General features: G+C 46.5%; 1 long non-coding RNA gene across 1 annotated transcript in view; it reads left to right on the top strand.

Annotated features, from left to right (window-relative positions):
• LOC118796346 overlaps positions 1–20890 on the top strand; it is a 79146-nt gene that overhangs the window by 722 nt on the left and 57534 nt on the right. Inside the window, exon 2 of the long non-coding RNA XR_005005888.1 lies at positions 19988–20088. This is a non-coding gene — a long non-coding RNA (uncharacterized LOC118796346). The remainder of the gene's footprint in view (positions 1–19987; positions 20089–20890) is intronic.

Below are 20890 nucleotides of genomic sequence, written 5' to 3'. Positions count from 1 at the left end.
CTTTAAATGCCTAAACGGGTGTTTAATTTTAACGTTGCATGTGAGGTCCGCGCCAGTGGCTGTTCGTGATTTTTGCACACCAACATCCAAGGACAAACTACAGCTAATCGCCTCAAAGACTGGGGACTTAAAGCTCCACAATACGCATCTAAGCGCTTTGCCACAAATCAAGTGACAGAATAAACTTAGGGTTCAGGGACACGGCTCGAATAGGTAATGTAGATGGCTGCGTAATCGTAACATATGTGAACGTACGCCACAAAGTGTAGTTTTATTAATACTGCAATTGGCCGTTTTAAAATGCCACTGAACAAGTCCGTCTGGCTGAAGGAAACACACATCCTCAAACGCATTTTAAGGAACTGGCTAATATTTGTGTCATGCAAACATTTTTGCGAGCGCTCCAGAGACGACAGTATTTGTCCTGACAGCTCCGAATACAGCTTCTCGGTTCATACTGCGAAGGAGACTTCCTTTACTCAAGCGTATCCATTTCCTTGACCGAATGCCACGCTTTTGCTGTTTTGGATGTGCCACATTTGTATTTTTCATGTGTATAAAGGGCTAGATAAAACGCAGTATTCGCACTCTTAAATGTCGTATTCGCAGTAAGGCAATTCAGCTGCGCAGTTTATAACACTGATCATAAGAATTGTCAGCTTCTTGGTGGTAACTAATCGCTGCAATATCCAAGCACATTGGGCTTATTATGGTTGGTTTGGTATGGTCTATTTATTAAATTTTTAATGGTCAGCAAGTCCTCAACCTTCAGTTCTAACACTGGGGTAATGTTTTGCTCTGCCTTAAATGAAATAACATGACCACAGTGCCTCTTACATGAAAACAGTTCGCGGTAGACTTCTTTAAATGTACAGTATCAGTCTTTTTTTTTTAGTTTCACAGTGATTTCGATGTCCGCGATTCATTGCACTGAACGGCGAAGGAAAAGCGTACCTGTAGGTCGTCTTGAGACTGCACCGATGGCGCGTCATCGATGCAAAATTGATTTTTTTTTCATAATATTAACAATTTTCTCAGAGTTCCATTTACATTGTTGTGAAACTGCTTACGCTACTGTGACAGACATGGTTTACCTGTTTTATTGTGCATGTGGACGTCTCTTGGCCAGGATTGTCGCTTAAACCTTCTGGTTCTCGCCGCTTTATTCTACCTGAAACTGGCGGCTGCAGGATCCGTATTCGTCCGTGTCACTTCCATTCCTTCTGAAACTTAACGAAGGGACTAGGTTTATAGCTAATCCAGTCCAACCGTCTGCAAGTCGCAAACAAACGCATCATGCGAACTAGACACTCATCGGGAACAGCTCGCAGAGTAGGTTTTGGCATTTATGTTTTTAATGTTTTGCGCGTTTTATTATATTTTGGGACGGGAAAAACAAATGGAACGCTAACGTAATGGAATAATTTCCATTGCACGGGCCGTGCATTCTATTGCGTATCACTAAATTGGCTAACAGGGGTGATATTTACGGGGTAGCACACCTGTCAGATGCGTTTTGGATCCGTTTCCTTTGTCCATTCTTCCTGAAGCAACAGCTTTGCTTTCAAAAACAGTGTTATTGTTGAGCCTCTGGTATACAGATTTGAAAACATATTTCTTGCATTTTTGTATTTTCCTGTGAATTATGATTTCGATTGTTGTTGTTATTATGTTGTTGTTCTTTATGCTTACAACTCATTTGGGAGCTAATTTGTTAGCTGAGCGTTTGCAGATGACCGTTGTACATATCGCTAAAACGCTTTCTGTTATCAAGGTCAGACCTTTTGATTCAAAAATTAATCCATCATACTGTGGACGTCAACAGTTGATTTAGTAACTCTGGCAGCCTGTATGCATAATTAAAGGTAACAAGCAGCGCCAAAGTTGCGCGTGTCCACGTTGCCAGCTTAAACGGTGAGAACGCCAAGATAAATTTTGCCGCTCGACAAAAACAGCCCTCGAGGAGGTTATGAAACACACTTTGAATTCTGCCTGGCTAAGGCGAATGCATACTGTGAAATTGAATTCTCACAATAGTACATCTCTAGGAGATTTATACGTAGTATTCATTCCGAGTCGTATACTGGCCAAATGCTCTCTATATAACCCTTAATTGCTTATATTATTTGGTATGACTTCTTTACTACCAAGTTTCTGAAATGAGGGTCTTTTTTTAAAGTTAAAAAAGTGAGTTGTTACTATAGGTATGCGGCATGAACAAAGCTCTTGGTATAAACGGAAAGGGTCCTCGCCGTTTAATTGCATCATCATTCAATGTTACACGAGATTTACCTGCAGATGTATCGCAGAATATTTTAATTTTTGCTTTGAATTATCACTGGCATCAACGAAAGAACGCCGTTCTTAAATTTTAGTGAGAGTGTGTGTCGTGCAACAGCGGCAAAGTGTGAGCGAAACGGCGTGTTGCGGCTGCGAGCTGCTGCCTCTCCGCGGCGGTAGGTAGAGCTGTCACTCCGAACGGCCTGATGGAGCGCGCGAGAGGTGTTCATCGATTCACGCGGGCTCCGCGTTACGGACAGTTTTCTCAAACGGCGCGGAAAAACTGTAAACCGGCAGCTGTAAGGTGTGTGTGTGTGTGTGTGTGTGTGCGTGTGTGCGTGCGTGTCGTGGTGGCAGTTCCCTCTGCGCGCAGTCCGCTCATAATTAATCAATGTCCACCTCCTCGGCTCAGAATGAAGTTAGTGACCGCGGTGAAGCCTGTTCCTTCAGCTCTCGTCTTTTTCAGAGGCTCTCGTAAGTGAAGGAGAAGGTGCTGTTTGCGCAGAGGTCATGTTCAGGACCTGAGGTACCGTCCCACATTGTTTGGGGTGAGAACAGGGGATGGGTTTTAGTCGTTCAACTCTGCATGACGTAATTTAGTAAGTCTTTTTTTTATTGTGGCACCGTAATGTCGTTAATGTCAGCCATACAAAACATTGGTCATGGTGTTAAGAATGGAGGGGAGGGGGGGGGGGGGTGAGCATAACACTTCAAAGTCATTTCTCAAACGTAAGGTCAATGTGTCATGGTGATAGGAATGAATGAATCTCCTCAGGGCAAGATGGCTTATTTTCAGTGACCTTTATCCTAAGATGATGATATTTTTTAGGCCTCCTAAATGGGAAAAAATTACCAAATTAAATCTTGGGGGTGTCAGATAATTCACAGAGAATATCATTTTTGTGGCTTCGATGAAACGGTTCAAAATTTGTCCTAAGTTGATGTGAAGGTGATGAATGATTTAGCAAGCAGGTGCAGTGTTCAAGCATCTTAGTGTTCATCAGCTTGGCTGTTTAGGAGCATACACACTTGGTGAAGCTCGAAAGGTCATTTGGGGTTATGTTTTAGAATGTGGGGAAAGTTTAAAAGGTCCTTTTAGCTGTAAAAAAAACACAAACAAACTTGAGCATGTTTTTGGGGACAGTTTTGCACCACGCCGTAAGGCATTTGTTACTCTATTGGATAAAGTGCCATTGAAGTCACAAGCAAAATATGACATTGGTAAAATTTGGTTTAAAGTCAGAGGTACATTTTGACAGTTAACAGCCAGCTCTTTGTAAAACAAACAAAACGTTGGTTACCTGTGGCGAAATGAAAGCAAGCATATTTGGTGTTGAATAAGACAGACGTGTCTTGACAGCCTCATGGGAGCGTCTACCCGTTTCCGCCCCACGCCCACAACTAACACCTGCAGCTCGTCCGTGGATTAGCGGGCCTTAAAATATTTCTTTCTTTATCCCTCGCTTATTTTTAACTAATGAGCGGCTGGTTGAGTTACGTCTTGGATAGGAGAAGTTAATGAGTGAAGGCCTGCAGGCTGTGTATCCAAAGACAATATTTGCCTAATACTGCGCTTGCTATTGCCAGATGTTCAGCTCTCCGGGGAGAAAAATTCGCGCACACGGAGCGTTAGAGGTTGGTGACTGGGTGGTTCGGTAGTCCGGGATGGCATTTTGTAATGGAGCTTGCTTCAGGCTGGAGATATGCAGTCAGATAAATACCAATGACAAAAACAAAAAGTAGTTTAACATTATGATGAAAAATGGAAGTGCTTTCACAATGCCTGTCATTCTGTGTCTGCTGTTTGAGTTGTTTTTTGCCTCTTTTATTTAAATGCAAACCTTGAGTCACACTGCTTGGTTTAATGGCAGGGTTTAATTAGCCAGATGTTACCCCAACAAAATTACAATTAATTAGAAGAAAGTTCACAAGCTTGAGGGTGTAATTTCACTGCACAATCGCGGTGTGAGATTTGTCTGCATCACCAGCCCACGTTTTTTATGTCAGTATTGCAAAATAATAAAATGATTGTCAAGTATGAAGAAAATTCATACACAAGAACTATTGGCAATCAGGGCCAGCTGTTTCACCACAAGCTGACTCATAGTTTATTTCCTTTGACGCATATTGACTCCAGGTGTGCGAGAAACTGTTTCATCTCATGTTGTGCAGTTAAGGTATTCCAGATTGTCTTGGGATCTGTTTTTGTGTGGGTCAGAGATTAGTTTTCTCGGCTGTATTGAGCAGGATTTGCACCAATGTAATGTTTATTAGGATACAAACAAAGCTGACCTCCTGACCAAACCTTTTCTGAAAGTACGGCCTTTTTTCAAGTGTTCATTGTTACAGAGGAATATTCATATCTTGCTGTTACTGTTAGTCATATGCAACCATACTCCAGCTGCCACTGCCCATTTGAAACAGAGATCTGTTTTAAATTCAAAGCTTCATCAAGACGACAAATTACAATCATTTTTTAAATGAGTTAAGGCAACTGATAACATACATTCATGTTGTAAATTTTTCATCGGTTTCCGCAGTGTGAAGGTTTGCCTCGATACCATTCTGTTTTCTTAACCCTTTGTTTCCAACAGGTCACTAGCCAGGCATCCAATCAATCAAGCAGTCGGTCGGTCTTACCGTGTAGCCCATTTTGCAGAGCACAGCTCAGCGAAATGTTCACTGCATGCGAGAAATCACTTCCTGTTGCTGGGAAAATCAGTATGCGCAGGGGTCTGTGGGGTTCAGTCGTCATTGTGGGATGAAATAAATGCAGTAAAAATCTCCCCGCAATCATTTCTCTTCTGTCAGCGATGTTTCCAACCTGTTTAAAAAGATGTCCTCCAAAGTAACGAAAAAAGTTGGCAGACAGGGGTAGGCCACCTTCTGGTCTTCTGATTTCCGCTCCACCTGCGCTCTTAATTATATAATTAGATCAGTTATTATGCTAAAACAGATGCAGGTGATTCAGGGTCTGAATGACGAGATGCTGGGCACCTCGAGCACATGGTCTCCCGCGGTAATTACCATGGTAATTTATTCAGTTATGTAATTAAACTCTCAGATTGGGAACACAAAACGAAAACATTTCGGGCCGCTCCAAGACCAGGGCTGCCTGCCTCTGTTCTCAGATGATGAAAATGGTGGTACTGAGCAGCCCCCTTTTATAAACAAAGAAATAATCATGAAGATTTATGATAAGGCGCGCACAGGTTCGAGGTAATGGCAGTCATTACTTGGAAGAGCCTATTACAGCACAGCGGAAAAGCAGAAACCAAAGACTCGCCCCGGTCCTTTTATTGCAGCAGTCTCTGTGTTCAAACACATTCCCAACAGGCGCTCATGCTCAGACAAACTTACAACTGCCACTAATGAAATTTCACGCTAACCTCGTTTTCTCCGTGCGAGGCTGCGGGCTCGCTCCGTGACACCGCGGCGACAGGTGATTCTGCACGTGTAGCCTCCACTAAGAGAGTGCGAGCGGCGAGGGATTTTAGCCCGGCTCTTTTCTGGGACACACACTGAGACGTCCTCTCTTGAAGGTTTGTAGGGAGGTCCTGTGAGGAAATTATCTCCCAGCATTCTGTCAGAGGTACAGACACTGCAGGTTGAAAATGATTTGGAAATACCCAGAAAATTCCATTGACATTAATTTAATGTGTGAAGCTTGAATACATAATCCTACGTGCGAAATACTATGCGCTGTCATTTGCCCCACTGCTAATGGGTACACTTTGTGTGTTCCCATGGCCATATCTGTGCGGTTCTGTTGCCGTGTGTGATCACCGTGTGTGGTCATCCTATGAGAAGACTGCAGCGGTCATGATCGCCTTGTCTCCAGCATATCCCAGAATGCTACAGAGGACAGGACCGTGTGGGGGTGGCCCTGTCTTTAGCCTTTGTCCCTTATTTTGCTCCAGAATCGCTCTGGCCAATCAAGTGCCAGGGGTAACGGCACACTTAGTTAGGGGGCCCTTTTCCCTTCCCATCTCTGACTGGTGGTTTTGCCTTAAATTTAGGGGGTGGAGGCGGAGGGCCACATGAGATTCTGTCCCATACGCCACTGAGGAGATAATGACCATCGAAATGTCCTCTGTGTCAGTAGTGATAGGGCCCATCTCGCACCCCCACACTCCTTATTTTAACCACAGCTGTTTAGGGAAACCGTTTCGGTGGTTTCTTCCCTCCGTCCCTCTGCCTGGTCTTGTCATGTTCTGGAAATATAGCTGTTTTTCACCTTCCAGTTTCACTGGGAAAATAACCACATGGCTTTTTTCATGGTTAGCTCTCCAAGTACTTCTATGTACTTTTTTGAGGGCAAGACGTCATGAAAATTCCCCCTGAGTTCTCTGAGGAGGGGACTAATCTCAATGACCAGTCAGATACAGGACGTCCAGTGAGAGAGAGGGTTTTTTGTCTTCAGAACACCCCTAGAGAGTAGAGGTCGAGGTGAAAGGTGAGTGCAGTACTGACACAGGGACAACCTGTAGTCCTCTTTGCCTGCTTTAATGGCTGATCTGTCATGCGTAATGCATACCTGATCGAGTGTGTGCATGTACATATACGTTACCTTTGCACTGCAGCATTGCAGTCTGACATTTTGCTTGGGGAGTAAGTGGTAGGCAGTGAGTGGGGATCAGGGAGCTGTACCCGCAGTGTGTGAGGAAGATGGGGGTAACTGCAGCGGAATGGGGCAGGCTCCACGCCACCCGCCTGGCCCGCAGGTTCCCCCCGACAGCACCGGTCCTGCGGGGGGTACCGGTTTCAGGGGGGGCTGAGTGATTACCTGTCAGACCCCGAGCATCCCCCTCATCCATAACCCCTGGCAGGCGCACGGCCAGCCGGCTGGTGTGACCAATGGGCCGTGGCCTTCAAATCTGGCGTGGAGAGCGAGAGTGGGGGGGGGGGCTCCTCACATACCACATTACCCACTGCGTTTGTTCTGCTGGCTCTCTCTCGGCCCGGGACTCTCGATCACGAGGGCGCCGCTCCCGGAGGTCCCGCTCGACCTACCCGCGCAATCCACACACTGGTGAAGGAACACCAGAGCTGCTTTCCTCTGCATCTATAACAGTCTGCCTTATTTTGTCCTGCTTCTTTAAGAGATCTTATAAACATTGCTGTATGTTTGTTAAAAGAGTGACGCAAAACTGCGTGGAATGTGGGGAAATGGTACTACTTTTCTTTTGGGATGTTGCTTCAGGTTTTGTCCCTTGCATGTACAAAAAAAAAGAACCGTGACAGAAACCACCAAGTGGGCCGTTATTTGTGTTTCCCCCAATTTCTTTATTAAACACTGAGGTGCAATGCCACTCTACGGAGGTCTCCTTATTTTTTAATCCTCTTAATGCCCGCTTACAAGCTGGTGGAGCTGTATGTTATTCAAGTCCTCCTCACCTCCTCGCCATTACTGTGGAGGTAGCGAAGGCTCCCTGGCTAATAGAGAACTGTCACAGTCGGCCTCCTCGCCGTAGCCGTGATCTTCAGCACCAGGATAAATTATTTATTGGCTGGCTTATCCAAGGCGGATACGTTTGATACTCATTATGCCTGTGTACAGCTGGAGGTCTCCTGAAGCGGTTCAGCTCCAGTGCCTTTGGTCAGGGGCGCAGTGGCAACGTCCTGTTTGGGGAATCAGACCGTGCTGTCTGGCTTTCGGTTACAAGACCAGGCTCTTTGACTGGGGTAGGGCACGTGATTCCTTAATGTAAACTCACAGTGGAAATCCTGAACGATGTTTCCTTCTGCAGAAGGTTTCTGGGTCAGTCCCGCTGTGTTTAGCTGGTTGGGTCTGTGGAAATGACTCTACCATACTCACTCGTATAGTTTTATTCCTTAGATTTTGGGGGGCGGTGGGTACCGTTTCATGTAGACAAAGCATGTCACTCTTGGCAGGAGAAATTTGCAAGAAAAAGGGTGGTACATGCATGCTTTTATTGCCTGCATGGCATTTGTTTTTGAAATGAGTGCAGTACAAAGATGTAATTCCCTAAAAATCGACAAAGTATATATTCAGTACACAGAACTCTGAAGGCCTGAAAGAGATTGAGAATGTGAAACTGAGGATAATTCAAAGCCAGGTGGTACGGATAAATAAAACTTTCCCCTCACCTACCTCCCTGCCCCAGCGCCGACCCCACTGGCCACGTGTCTTATCTGTCCTGGGCTCGTATTTGTGTTTTGAAGTCGAAGGAAAGGAGGAGGGAAAACATTTGGACAGCGATTTGGCCGCGTGACAGGGGCTCCGGGCCCGCGCTGCCTCTCTCCAGACGGCCTGCCTCACACTCGGAACCGTCGTCAGCGTTTAGCGTTCTTCCTGCCGCTGGCCGACCCCGCCGTGGCCGCGGCGGATCGGGAAACGGCAGGTAGCGCAGCGGCGGTGGGCCGCCCCCCAGGGGGGAAGTGCGGCTTTTCCCGGGAAAACGGTCGTCGCCCGGGACGTGTCGGCACATGACGGGGGGGGGGGGGGCTGCGGGCCAGACCTGAGTGTTTAGTTCCGTGGTAATGGTATCCATGGGGGCAGCATGCACCCCCTCTGGGTGTACCCCTGGTCGTGGGACCGTGAGCAGTCAGGCTTTGAGTGGTGTGAGCTGCAGGCTCCAGTGGCAGTGTACAGAATCCTGGCCTCGGTGTGCCCAACCAGCCAGCAGCCTGCACTGAATACTGGAACATGCACTGTAATCTGATTCTTGAAAGAGTTATACAAGTTTGTGCTTCAAATATGTCCTCATACCTATTGTTTTATTGTCCTCAGAGGTATTATTGTTAATCTTGTTTTATTATTATTGATGTTGTTGTTGGGTTTTATGCACTTAGTAGATTTTTTTTCCTCGGTGGTGACTTATGAGGCCTTCACTTTTAATCATGATCCCCTGCAACAGCTAAGATACTTACAGCAGCGAGACAGGATGAGAGACAAACCGCAGTGTCCCTTCTGGGACTCAAACCCACAAGTCTGTGTCCCCTAGCCACTGTCCTCCACAGGCTTACGCATTTGAACCCCAGTCTTTGGTTAGGACAGTGTCTAGGGGACACAGCCTTGCGAGTTTGAACCCCAGTCTTTGGTTAGGACAGTGTCTAGGGGACACAGCCTTGCGAGTTTGAACCCCAGTCTTTGGTTAGGACAGTGTCTAGGGGACACAGCCTTGCGGGTTTGAACCCCAGTCTTTGGTTAGGACAGTGTCTAGGGGACACAGCCTTGCGGGTTTGAACCCCAGTCTTTGGATAGTACAGTGTCTAGGGGACACAGCCTTGCAGCTTTGAACCCCAGTCTCTGTGTCCTCTAGCCACTGTCTTCTGCAGGGCCTGCAGCTGTGAGCAGTGCTGCTGTTACATGGCTAGACTCCAAAGATGCGGTCACAAATGCATATCGCTAATCCTGGAGGTTTATGAGGAGCACATCACTGATCATTACGACGCGCGAAGGTCCTTGCTCATGTGCCAAATGATCTCCTCTTCACTAAATGATGAAAGACATTATCCTGCCCGATGACCTAAATCTCGCACCTCTCAAATCTTAGGCTAGAAAAGCTGTCAAATAAACCCAGATGGTTTGGATATACTTCTGACTGTTGACTGTAGATGTATTAAGCCTAACACAAGTGTGTCTTGGGTTTTGTGGTTTGGGATGAAGTACAAAAAAAATATTACTCATGAAGAATTACTCATATGCTCATAAAGCTTTATTAGAAAAAGCAAAGCTAAATATGTATTTTGTGTTTGAGATTGTGATGCAAAATCTGTGCTCATAATCATTTTGCAGAAAGTAGGCAGAGCATTTTTCCCCCCCTCTATGGCAAACTGAAGTGCTGTTACTGGCAGATATAAACAGTGATACAAGCCGCCCGCCAAGTGTTCCAAGAATCTACGAGTAGGAGCATGCAGTCTATTGTTCTTGGAAAAGAAATTCAACAAATTCCACAGCGTGCAGCAATGGTTTGTCCAGTACACATGAGTGAGGAGGGGGGGGGGGGGAGCCAGGGAGTCAGAGAAGGACGACGGAGAGATTGTGCCAAGATGGAGGGATACAGAAAGGTGCAGAGACAGGTAGAGAAGAAGGAGAGAGAGAGGGAGAGATGGAGAGACAGGGAGAAGACAGATTGCAACAGAATGAAAGAAGGAGAGTGAGAGGAAGAGAGAGATGGAGAGAGACAGAAAGGTGGAGAGACAGGAAGAGAAGGGGGCGGGATGGAGAGAGAGGGAGAATGAGTGAGACTGACAGAATGAAAGAATAAAAATGAAAGGAAGAGAGGCAGATGGAGAGAAGGACGGATAGATGGGAGAGGTGGTGAGGTGAAGAACGTGGAAGATGGTTCAGGAACATCTCTGCGCACAGCGCGGTCAAAATACAGTTTGCAGCCTGTCCAAGTGCTGCCAGAGCAGGCCTTTTACAGAGTCTGTGAAGTGGAAAAATGTTTTGTTTGGATGTGCTCCAGCGTTCCCCTTCAGCGATTGATATGAGCCTAATGATGATAGCACCTCCTGGAATGTGTGGGAAAGAGTCAGCGCTGTGGATGAGAGGAAGGGCGCTGTCGGTAGGACGTGATGATCGCGCCATGTCAGTGTAACACGCGACAGTAATATGGTTATAGCGTGTAGCGTGTAGCGATGGTGACATGTCAGGGATGACTTTTATTGGTCTGCATTATGAAATGAAGCGGGGAAATGAAAGAGCTTAAGAAGATTTGGGGGGCTGAAAGCCGCAGCGCGTTTATGCCCGTATTTTATTTTGATTAAAATGCCACCCGCTCCCGCAACGGGTACCGCCCATTTCAGCGAGGATCGACAGGATTGACTCACTGCTGCCGAAAGGCTTGTCGTGTTATCACTGGTGGTGGTGATTCAGAGAAGGTTCGTAATCTTAAGAGGTAGTCTTAGCTGTAGTATTAGGAGCATCCAGTTTCCCAACTCTCCGAAAATAACCATCTTCTGCGGCCTTGTTACTGGGAAACTTGGCTCGGCCGTGCAGCTGGGATCATACAGCGCAAATGCATGCTGTGCGTGGAGTGCAGACAGGAAGAGGATAACGGAGACGGCGGCCTCTCGGCACAGGCGCCTTCTACATATGGATAAGACTCAGCATGTGGTTCCTCGGCCGTAGCTGTGTATGCTAGGGGATGTTGGGTGGTAGGGTCGGTTTTGGCCAAGTGGACGGGTTTAGTTTTTACTGGCCCAGGTTCAGCCCCCCATCCTGGGTTTCTGCAAACCCTCTTACCAGGATGAGGTCTATTTTGAGTCATATTTAGAGAGGGAGGGGGCCTTGTGCCAGGGTTTTTTTTTTTTTTTTTTGGGGAAGGGGGGGGGGGGGGCGGTTAGAGTAGAGGCTAGAGTCAGCGCTGTGAGATTAAGCATGAGTGCTTTGAGTTCAGGCCACCCTTCCAGTCTCTTCTCTTCCCAAATTCCACAAGCAAGTGTAAATTTTAACCGCAAGCTCATTTGAGCAAATACACGCACAGTGGGGTGTCAACTTTCACCATACGAAGGCTCATCTATGTAAACGTGCGCAGCGGGGGGGAGCACAGCTTTAACCCATGTGTTGGCTCATCTGCGCAAATATGCATGGGGGGGGGGGTGTAAACGTTAACCATGTGTAGACTCCTCTGCACAGCCGTGTGTGCGTGCGGGTGTCAGGTTTCACCCTGCGCAGACTCGCGTGCACAGCTCTCTGTCTGTCTGTGTGTGTGTGTGTGTGTGTGTGTGAGCTGACAGGCCCCTCCGCAGTGATCTGCGCAGACATCACAGCTGCGGCTCCCTCTCTCTTGTGCCGCCACGCATCAGGGCAGCTTCACTTGATCCTTTTTTTTTTTTATTGTTTTCCCACATTATCTCTCTGCCTCAGCGGCTTCTCCCCCGAGGAACAAACGCTGGTGCCTTACGGACGAGCAAAAAAAAAAAAAACAATTCCAGGCAAGCACATCTCAGGCCGAACCAAACAGGAGACGGGCTTGTTTTTATCGCCTCAAATGACCCCAAGAGAAAGACAATTTTTTGTAATGACTTGAGCGGCAGGCACGGTGTGTGACAGGGTGGCTGGGAAAGTGTTCTCACAAGCAGGAGGTTGCAGGCTTGAATCCTGGCACACGCACAGTTGTTGTCGCCCCCTCGAGCAAAGAAGTTAGCATAAAATGCGTCAGTAATTTATGCCAAGAGAGTTAGACAGGGACTAGCTGTCCAGTCCAGTCAGCACCAAGGATAAAGGCGTGTCTTCCATTGGGGTAATGCCTTTCACCCTTAAAATGAATACGAGTCAGCAAAACCGGCTGTGGAATGGAAGAAATATGCATGGCAAAACTGGTAGTACATCACCTACAGTACCGGTCAAAAGTTTGGACACGCCTTGGTTTCTTTATTTTTACTATTCTCCAAATTTTAGAATAATAGTAAAGACATCAAAACTATGAAATGACACAATTGGAATTATGCAGTGACCAAAAAAGTTATAGACTCTTCAAAGTAGCCAAAAAAATATTCTTTTTAAAATTATGTTTGTAATGTTTTTTGCAAAGAAATTCATACATAGGCATCAATTTCACTGTTTATATTTGTCTAAGAAACGAATTTCAAGCATTTAAGCCCAAGTCTTTAGATCAAAATGTTATTGAGTGCATGTTTCCCATTATCTTAATCAGGTAGGTCCAAGCTTTTTACTTTTACTGTGTAAGTGCAGAGTAAAGGGAAGTCTATAGGGCTGTTTTAATTCTGTATGACATCACAAGTGGCAGTAGTTTGGGCTTCTTTGGAAGTCACATGATGTCATCACAGGTGTTCATTTTTTCCCTCTGCCACATGTCTGCCTGCTCCCTTTCTTTCAAATTTTACAATATGACAGAATCTTAGAGATGTTTTTTTTTTTTAATCATTTAATTTACCAGAGCTGGCCACCCATGCCCCCAGTGGAATAGACAGACACATTCATCAAAGGGGCTGAAAGAGAATCTGGACGTCAGTTCAGCCATTGAAACGGAGGATGTGGAGGATGTGATTGACAGATGAAATGCATTTCTCGCTGGGTGGTGTGGGGCGGCGGTGGAGGGGGCAGTGGCAGTGTATCGCTTATCTCCCGTAGTGAATCCTGCCAGGTTTTGTACGATTCATGATTAATTGAATCGGTGAGTCTTGACGGAACAAACTAGAAACGACACGGCACATGGGCAGTTTTCATAAATCATGCAGTATTCTACTTGATGAGTGCAGTCCACATGAATGGCCATTCACGAAGAATACCATTTTAATCATATTCTCCTTAATTAACTGTTAGCAATAATGTCTTTGTCTACCTTACAACCCGTGCTGTGTGCAGAATATGGAATTTGCCTTTACATTGTACTAGCTTGGCTTTGAATTGCTTGGCAGTGTAATATTCACTATTCAGCCCGGCTATTTTTTTCCGCTCAGATTAGCATGATAATACAGGTGTTAAGGGATTGCTAATCAGATTCTCTAGGCGTTACGGCTGGGTTATTTTAATACAAAGTACAGTAGAAATATCATTCTGTGAGCTGTCCCACCTTCAATTATTGCAACTTTTTTTTTTTTTTACCCATAAATCTCTGGCGGCTTAGGAGCAGTAATGGGGAACCGGGTTCAGTGGAAAATCGGTTACATTTTCCCTGGGTGACATTATAGCTCTGCTCCAGTGCAGTGGCTTCCGCAGTCCTCTCAGAAATTATGTGGAATTACTGCATGTTAATGCCGTCCTACCCCAGATGATGTTCGTTACAAAATGGCTTCCGTTCACACCCACACTCCCCCCTTCCCCCCTCCCCCCCAAGGCGGGGGCTACATGTTTTGTGGTGTTTGAGGTGATTCACGCCCCTCAAGGTGCTTCAAGGTCCACGCAGGCCTCCACAGAAATGGATCTGAGCGTCGTCTTGCCGTGTGACGTGAACCCTGGTGTGCGTGCGGTGCGGCCAGTTTTTTGCGGCCTCTGTCTGCAGGCCCCTGTCTGGTTTGGAGGCAGTGGGGCTCGGTGCATCACCTCCACTGCTGCTGATGCCGATTGACACCCGCTTCTTTCCCAGATGGAAATAGTTTCAACCTGACAAAGCTGCTTTTCCCGGGCAGCGAGCAGTCGACCGCGTGGGCGAGACTCAGCCGCCGAATTTCGGATTGGCTCGGAACCGGTCCGATGGGGATTGGCTCGCATCGTGTTTTTCAGGAGTGAGTGAGAATGTCTCTTTCAGCTGCTAAAAGAAAAGCCTGGTGCAAAACTCTTCGCTACCTCACACCCCTGAAAAAATAAATGGGGCCAGCTCATGCAAAACCATTTTTCAAATGTAGGCTAGCGATTCAGAGTGCGGGTTCACTGATCTTTAAAAGACCTGGATAGTTCATCCTATTAGCTGAGCCCATTATGTCAGCCGATCCGCAGGCTATAAACATAAGGTGGTGCATGCAGCATTGATCCCAAAAAGCAAAGACCTCAGTGTGGCCTGGAGCACTTACAGATTGCTGAAAGCTAATGCATGGTAGAATCAATACATTTGCTCTCTCTCTCTCTCTCTCTCTCTCTCCGTCTGTTCCAATTTTATCCAAGCCAAAATATCATTCGGTCAAGGGTGAGGGTGTTGACCCAGCCAGTGATGAAACCAAAAGGTGACGGGTAGAAGGCTTTTGGAAACCTCTGAAAATCACACTCTCAAACCTTTTGGAACAGCAGAGCATGTCACCTGTCATTCTCAGGTGGCTGTCCCTCTGTAGACCCACTGTAAAAGGAGCGTTATTAGTGTCACGGTTGGGTGGGGTACGGCAGAAGGCTGTAGCTGTAGCTCCAGCAGAAGCTCTAGTGATAAACAAATAGAGATTCAGTAGAGATAAACAGCAGGTATCCCCAGGATTACCACTTCAGTCATTCTGCTAAAGATCTAGTCGGGGGTTAGAACCATCTGGCTAAGGAGACAGGGGGCTGCGCCCTGGGATCTTCCCCACTCAAGCCGGGGGACATCCTCAGGTTTCTTTTGCACCAAGTTGGGGGGGGTTTCGAATTCGGAGTTAGGGACTGAGAACTGGGACATGAGATGTCAATCACCGGGTCGCAATGAGATGACCTTGCATAATGTATGAATATGTCCTGTGATGCAAAAAAAAAATGCTGTGTAGATAAAAATGGGAGTGAATTATTGATGCATCGACAGAGTTTGAAGACCACCTCCACTGTTCCTCCTGCATGACCTCCCTACTGCCTTTTTAAAGCGCTGCTTTTTTCATGCGGTGCCTTAGCGGCTTTGGCAGGAAGTTCACACACAGATTTAGAGGCCGATGTCTGATAACTGGGGCTCTGAGATCAGGACTCCGAGACCACAGGAACTCAAGCAGGACAGTCCATAAACGACAGGGATTACCACTAAGAGAGCACATTACTGGAAGAGAGCACGGAGCCAGTGCCGAAGTGTCTTGTATTTGACACACAGGGATGCCACTCTGAAAGTAGGTTCAAGCTCCCATCTTAGTTACTTACTCTGGGAATGCATCCTGTTGTGTGAGACTGAAGGGGGGGGCACCACCTGCAAGCTCGCCCACCTGCCTTCACACCTCACACAAAGTGCATCCAGAACAATCTGACTATTTCCAGCTGGACTGAAATCAGCACAGGTGCTGAGGCTGTCATGAGGACAGCGTTTCTCATGAGGTAAAGATGAAAAAAGTACTCCGCTGTCCGTGTTTTTTTAAGACATATTCCCTTCACTTTCCTCAGCACTCTCTACAAGCAACCATTAGCTAGATTGACTGTCGTCATTATCATCCATATTAAACTGTAACACCAGGGCAGGGAGGGAGCACGCATGTATGCATTGATTTTTATGATTGCCCTGATGAAGGCATGATCCACTGCTCCTAATACAGTGCTCATCCAGTGTCCCGGTGCTTGATCCGGGATGATGAGGGGCTAAGTCTGCCGGCTTTGGGAATGGTGATTAATCAAATTGCTGCTGACCGCAGGGGTGAGGGGAGCGGGGTCTCCACGAGGACGCCCCCCCCCCATCATTCATGAAAACGAACGGCCGCCATCTGTACTTCCCCCCCTGGAAACCTGTAGAGCTGGTTGCTAAGTGACAGGGTATCCCACTCTAATCGTTGAGGGGACTCAGTCCAAGTCCAGTTCGTTTTATAGTCAACTCCTGATGAATGTGTGTGCTTGGGACTGTGGTGATGTTGAGCATTTAACCAGATTACGCACATTGCAGGAGTAAGGAAAATCAACTCTTATTAACTAGTATTAACATTAGACCAGCACCATAATGTGCAATATAGTGGACTGTGCAATTATCCAGTATTCTTCTATGCTGTGCCCCAAAAGTAAAGTCCTTTCTTGGACAGTCTGTTCATTATTTTTCACACAGTGAACTGACTGTTTTCTCTTGGTTACTCGGAAAGAAATTATCTTGGGTGCTAGGCAGTGCAATATGTATGTGAAATGGTGTCAAATTGATAGACGTTACAGAACTGTCTGCATCTGGTCTGTCGGCGGCCGAAGCAAGGCTTTTGGTGAATCCAGAAAAACTTTTTTTTTTTTGGTGATGTGCAGGCCCATACCCCAGTGACCCTTAGCATTATGTAATCTCACATTCTCAACTTCTCTTTCCTGCTTACTCTGTCTAATCAGAGCACATTAAGTTAGCACTGCTCTCTCACAGAAACCCTCTCCATTGTCCTGTCTGTTTCCTCATATGTCTTTCCAGCACCCTTCCTCCGCAGCTAATTTATTGTGGCCTCGTGCAGCAGTTTGTGTGAACGTTATGGGAATGAAACAAGTTTCTGTTTATGAAAAGTGAGATAAGCCTGGAAAGGCAGCCCTGATTATGAGGCCCTGCTCTCTGCATGTGCAAACGTTTAAGAAGCTCAAAGCATTTCTGAACTTGACAGGCTCTCCCTCTAAGCCCCGCCCCTTTTCCCAACAGTTCTCCAATCACGGCAGCCTTTTTCCTCTCTGCAGCAGCAGAACCCTGGCAGGCTCCAATCGGGTGGCGGATCAGCCTGTGGTTTTAGTTAACATATCACTGCTGAAATCGCAGGGAGAGAGAGGGGACAAAAAATCCTAAATCCAACCCCCGAGGCCCAGCAAAGCATCTTGTTTTTGGCAGAGCTGACTCTCTGTGCTGTTAACAGCAGGCCGATCCCGTGAAGTTTCCTGAAATCGTCAGGGAGGTTTTCACTGACGGGACTGATTTTGTGTCTGCTCCCACCAGTTTACCAATTAACGCATTTTTGGAGGTTGTTGGAGTGATTGTGAGAACAAGCTACCCATCATTAGGCAGCCAGTCGTCGTAATTCCAAAACAACCCATTTTCTGCCTCAGCTGACACCAGAAAGGTTAATTGCAAACCTGAAGCCTACATGAGTGTCATCATTATTATTAGTTTGTTTACCTGACTCCCATATCCAGGGAGACTTAATGCTCAATTTAAACATCCTACTGTGAGAATGGATAGTATATTTACAGATTGAGTTCACCTCGCGCAAGGGTACAATGGTAGTTTCTCAACTGGGAATTGAACCTGCAGGGGACCAAGTTGCAAGCCTGGCTGCTTAAACAGCGTCCTCTGACTCAGCTGTGACATAGTAGAACGGTTTGCATTTTATCGATACGTTGCCTCTTCATGGTTGTGCCCTGGAAACAGAAAAAATGGAAAATCCCAGCAGTACTGTAAAAATAAAAAATCTATACATTGTGAACTTGAGCAGCACCTGATGTAAAGGTTACCATCTACTGCTTGGCCTGGCTGTCGAGGAACCCAAAGTAATCTAGCAGGTTCCTGTAAAATGCATTTTCTCTGAGCCCCTAGATCAGGTGGACAACTTTCCTCAAGGTTTAATCCTGGTTTTAAGAGTGGGTTTTCCTTTTTGGCAAACCCAGGCCAGCTCACTAGAGGATAAAACATGCCAGGCATTAAACCTGGAGATGTATGGATAGAGAAATTCATAGCTTCAGAGCATATTTTTAGACACCAGCCTGCTTAATTGAATCAAAACATTTACCGCACTGCTAATTATGTTTGGCAAATCCTTTGTTGGAAGTAGCAGGAACCTGGTGAGAAATGCTCCACAGCTGGCTTATCATTAAAGATTATTCCAGAACAAACCTTCCAGTCCCACTGCGTTTGACAGCAGTCAGGTCCTGGAAAAGTGGAGGAAGGTTGACATGTTCCTGGGGGCTGCACCGCATGATATGGACCACGGAAAAAAAAAATGCATGGACTTGCTCAGCCATGACACAGCTGCATTTTCCCAGCAGGAGCTCTTCTGCTGCCTTTTGCACTATTTCATTTTATTTTATTTTTTATATATATTTTTCTAGATGAGAAAAAAGCCAGCATAAGCAGTTGGAGACTTTTTAATTTTTTATTTTTTTGATAAACCTGCTAGGCTCAAACAGGGCTGGATAGAAACTGCGAACAGATGCCATGGTGCCACAGTTTTTAAAGGATATCTCTCAGCTCATCATACCAGTGTCTGCCAAGCGCAAGTGTTTGTGATTGTGTTGTTTTTTTTCTTCCCCCCACCAGTAAATGTTCGCTTGATGATAGCCGTTGTGGTGATGCAATCTGCTGCAGGCAGAAGGCACTTTCTGTGATCACCCTGTGGTTATAAGCCCCCTTGGCCACCCCACCACACCAGTTAGCCAGCCCCCCTTTCTGACTTCGGATGAGAAAGCAGATTACCAATCATAATCTGGGTTGTGTCAAGACTTTGGCGGCACTGTACTAAGGTTTGTAAAAGTTTTGCTCAAAAGCTTCCATCCTGAAATAAATATCTGCTTTCCTCTCCGGCTGATTGGATTGGAAGTGTTGTCTGCCGGCTGAATGGGCCAATCTAAATTCATAGTCGCAGCAACAGGCGGTCTGCTGAGTTATAATTGAGAAAAATGGACAGCCAAGGCCAATCTGTGTCATTGTCTTCCGACGCCCCGCACTGAGTGCTTAGTGTAAGAGCGTGCTTTCTTTCCCAGTGAGTACACAAACCTCCTTTTCATCTTGGCACATTAGGCCGGTGTGCTTCCTCGCTGTGTTGTACCAGAGCCAGCCGCTTTCGGAAAAACAGACCAGGGGTTCAGGGGCTGAAAGTCTACTTCTCTTTCCTGTTCGGAGATGGCGCTTGACCCGGGGCTTGGAGAGCCGGGCCGACACGGCGCAGGAGCTACTTTAAACACCGTCAGGAAGTTGAAGGGGGGGGCGGCAGTGTTTTTGGCAGCGGGAGTGCAAACATCATGGCACATTGACGATCCTCTGTTAACTTCAAACGGATCGCTGCGTCCCTAAACACCAGATGGATATTCACCGCCTTCGGCAGTTGCACTGCAGTGTATGGAAGGCGGCCCCTCTTTAGATTAACCAGTTGTGGTTTGTTGAACAGACTACTAGGCTTCTTTTTAAAGAGATCAGATCCTCGCAAGAGCATGTAACTAAACTGAGAGATCCCAAGTAAATGTGAGCTGCACGTACTTTGTACTGTATGCTATCAGGCCAATAATTAGTACTTCTAATTGTGCTCTAGTACTTTCTACCCCAGAATATGCTCAGTCTATGTAACTGTGGCCAGTATGTCAAGGAATTGGAAAATTACTCTGGAGTGATTCAGTGGGATTCAAAACCAATTAGAAAACTGCTCAGATAGTCCGTTCATTGCTAACAGCTAGATTTTCCATCACCCACATTTGTGATGTCACTGGGCATGACATAATACATCCCTTGTCTTCTCTCTTTTCCCGCAGTGTTGCGACTGCAGTTTGCCTGGTCTGGGTAGCACCTGGATTCTTCTCCCACGCGCGTCAGCCGTCTGCAGCCCTGCCTTCGGATTGGACGAAAGCCCCAGGTAGGAAAAGGGAGTGTGGTGTGGATGGGGACGGGGATGATAGAGCATAGCATACCTGTTCTGGGTCGGTTTTTGGTGTGCAGGACTCTGTGACCCTCATAGGGTGTTTCTGACAGCAGTGAGCGGAGTGGAGAGGGGACCTTGCAAATCGATTTAGCAGACACCCCCCCGGCTTGCTTTCAGAGTGCCCTGTGAACCTGACAAAGGCCTCTGTTTTAAGCGGACAGTTTATTCGTTAAAAAATTCTTCATATTTTTTTAATCAGAAATGGGGGGGGGGGGGCAAATGAACTTACCACAAGTCTAGCCTTGTGATACACCCTTGGGGTAGCTGGAGTCAAAGGCAAAGGCTGCATAGAAAAGACCTTTGCACAGGGTTGTTGTCCAACCCATGGTTTGCAGGGCTGTGGACAAGGCAGGGGCTCAAATTTAAAAAAAAAAAAAAAAAAAAAGTGCAGTGGTCGATCTGGCAGGAAAGGGCAATTTTGCCTTTATGACCAGAAGGGCAGGGACTTGAACCCCCCTAGCACCTCTCTAGCCAACCCCACCCCCTCCAGACACACACAAACACACACACCATGAATGTGCCTGCAGACTTCAGAGTTATTTAATTGGCTGCGTACATTCACAATGATGCATTTCGCACCACAGTAGAGTGTCTGAGCTTTGTTTGCTGATTTTCGGATAACAGATATCACTCCTGCAATATGTAATGGGGAACTTGAATAGAAGGCAAGATATGTCATCATCTAAGTAGGAAACAAGTAAGATTATAGCGCTCCTAAGATTTAATTCCCTAACAG

Source organism: Megalops cyprinoides, chromosome 21, assembly GCF_013368585.1.
Source record: "Megalops cyprinoides isolate fMegCyp1 chromosome 21, fMegCyp1.pri, whole genome shotgun sequence".
Taxonomy (NCBI): Eukaryota; Metazoa; Chordata; class Actinopteri; order Elopiformes; family Megalopidae; genus Megalops; species Megalops cyprinoides.
This window is presented reverse-complemented; position numbering and strand designations above follow the sequence as displayed.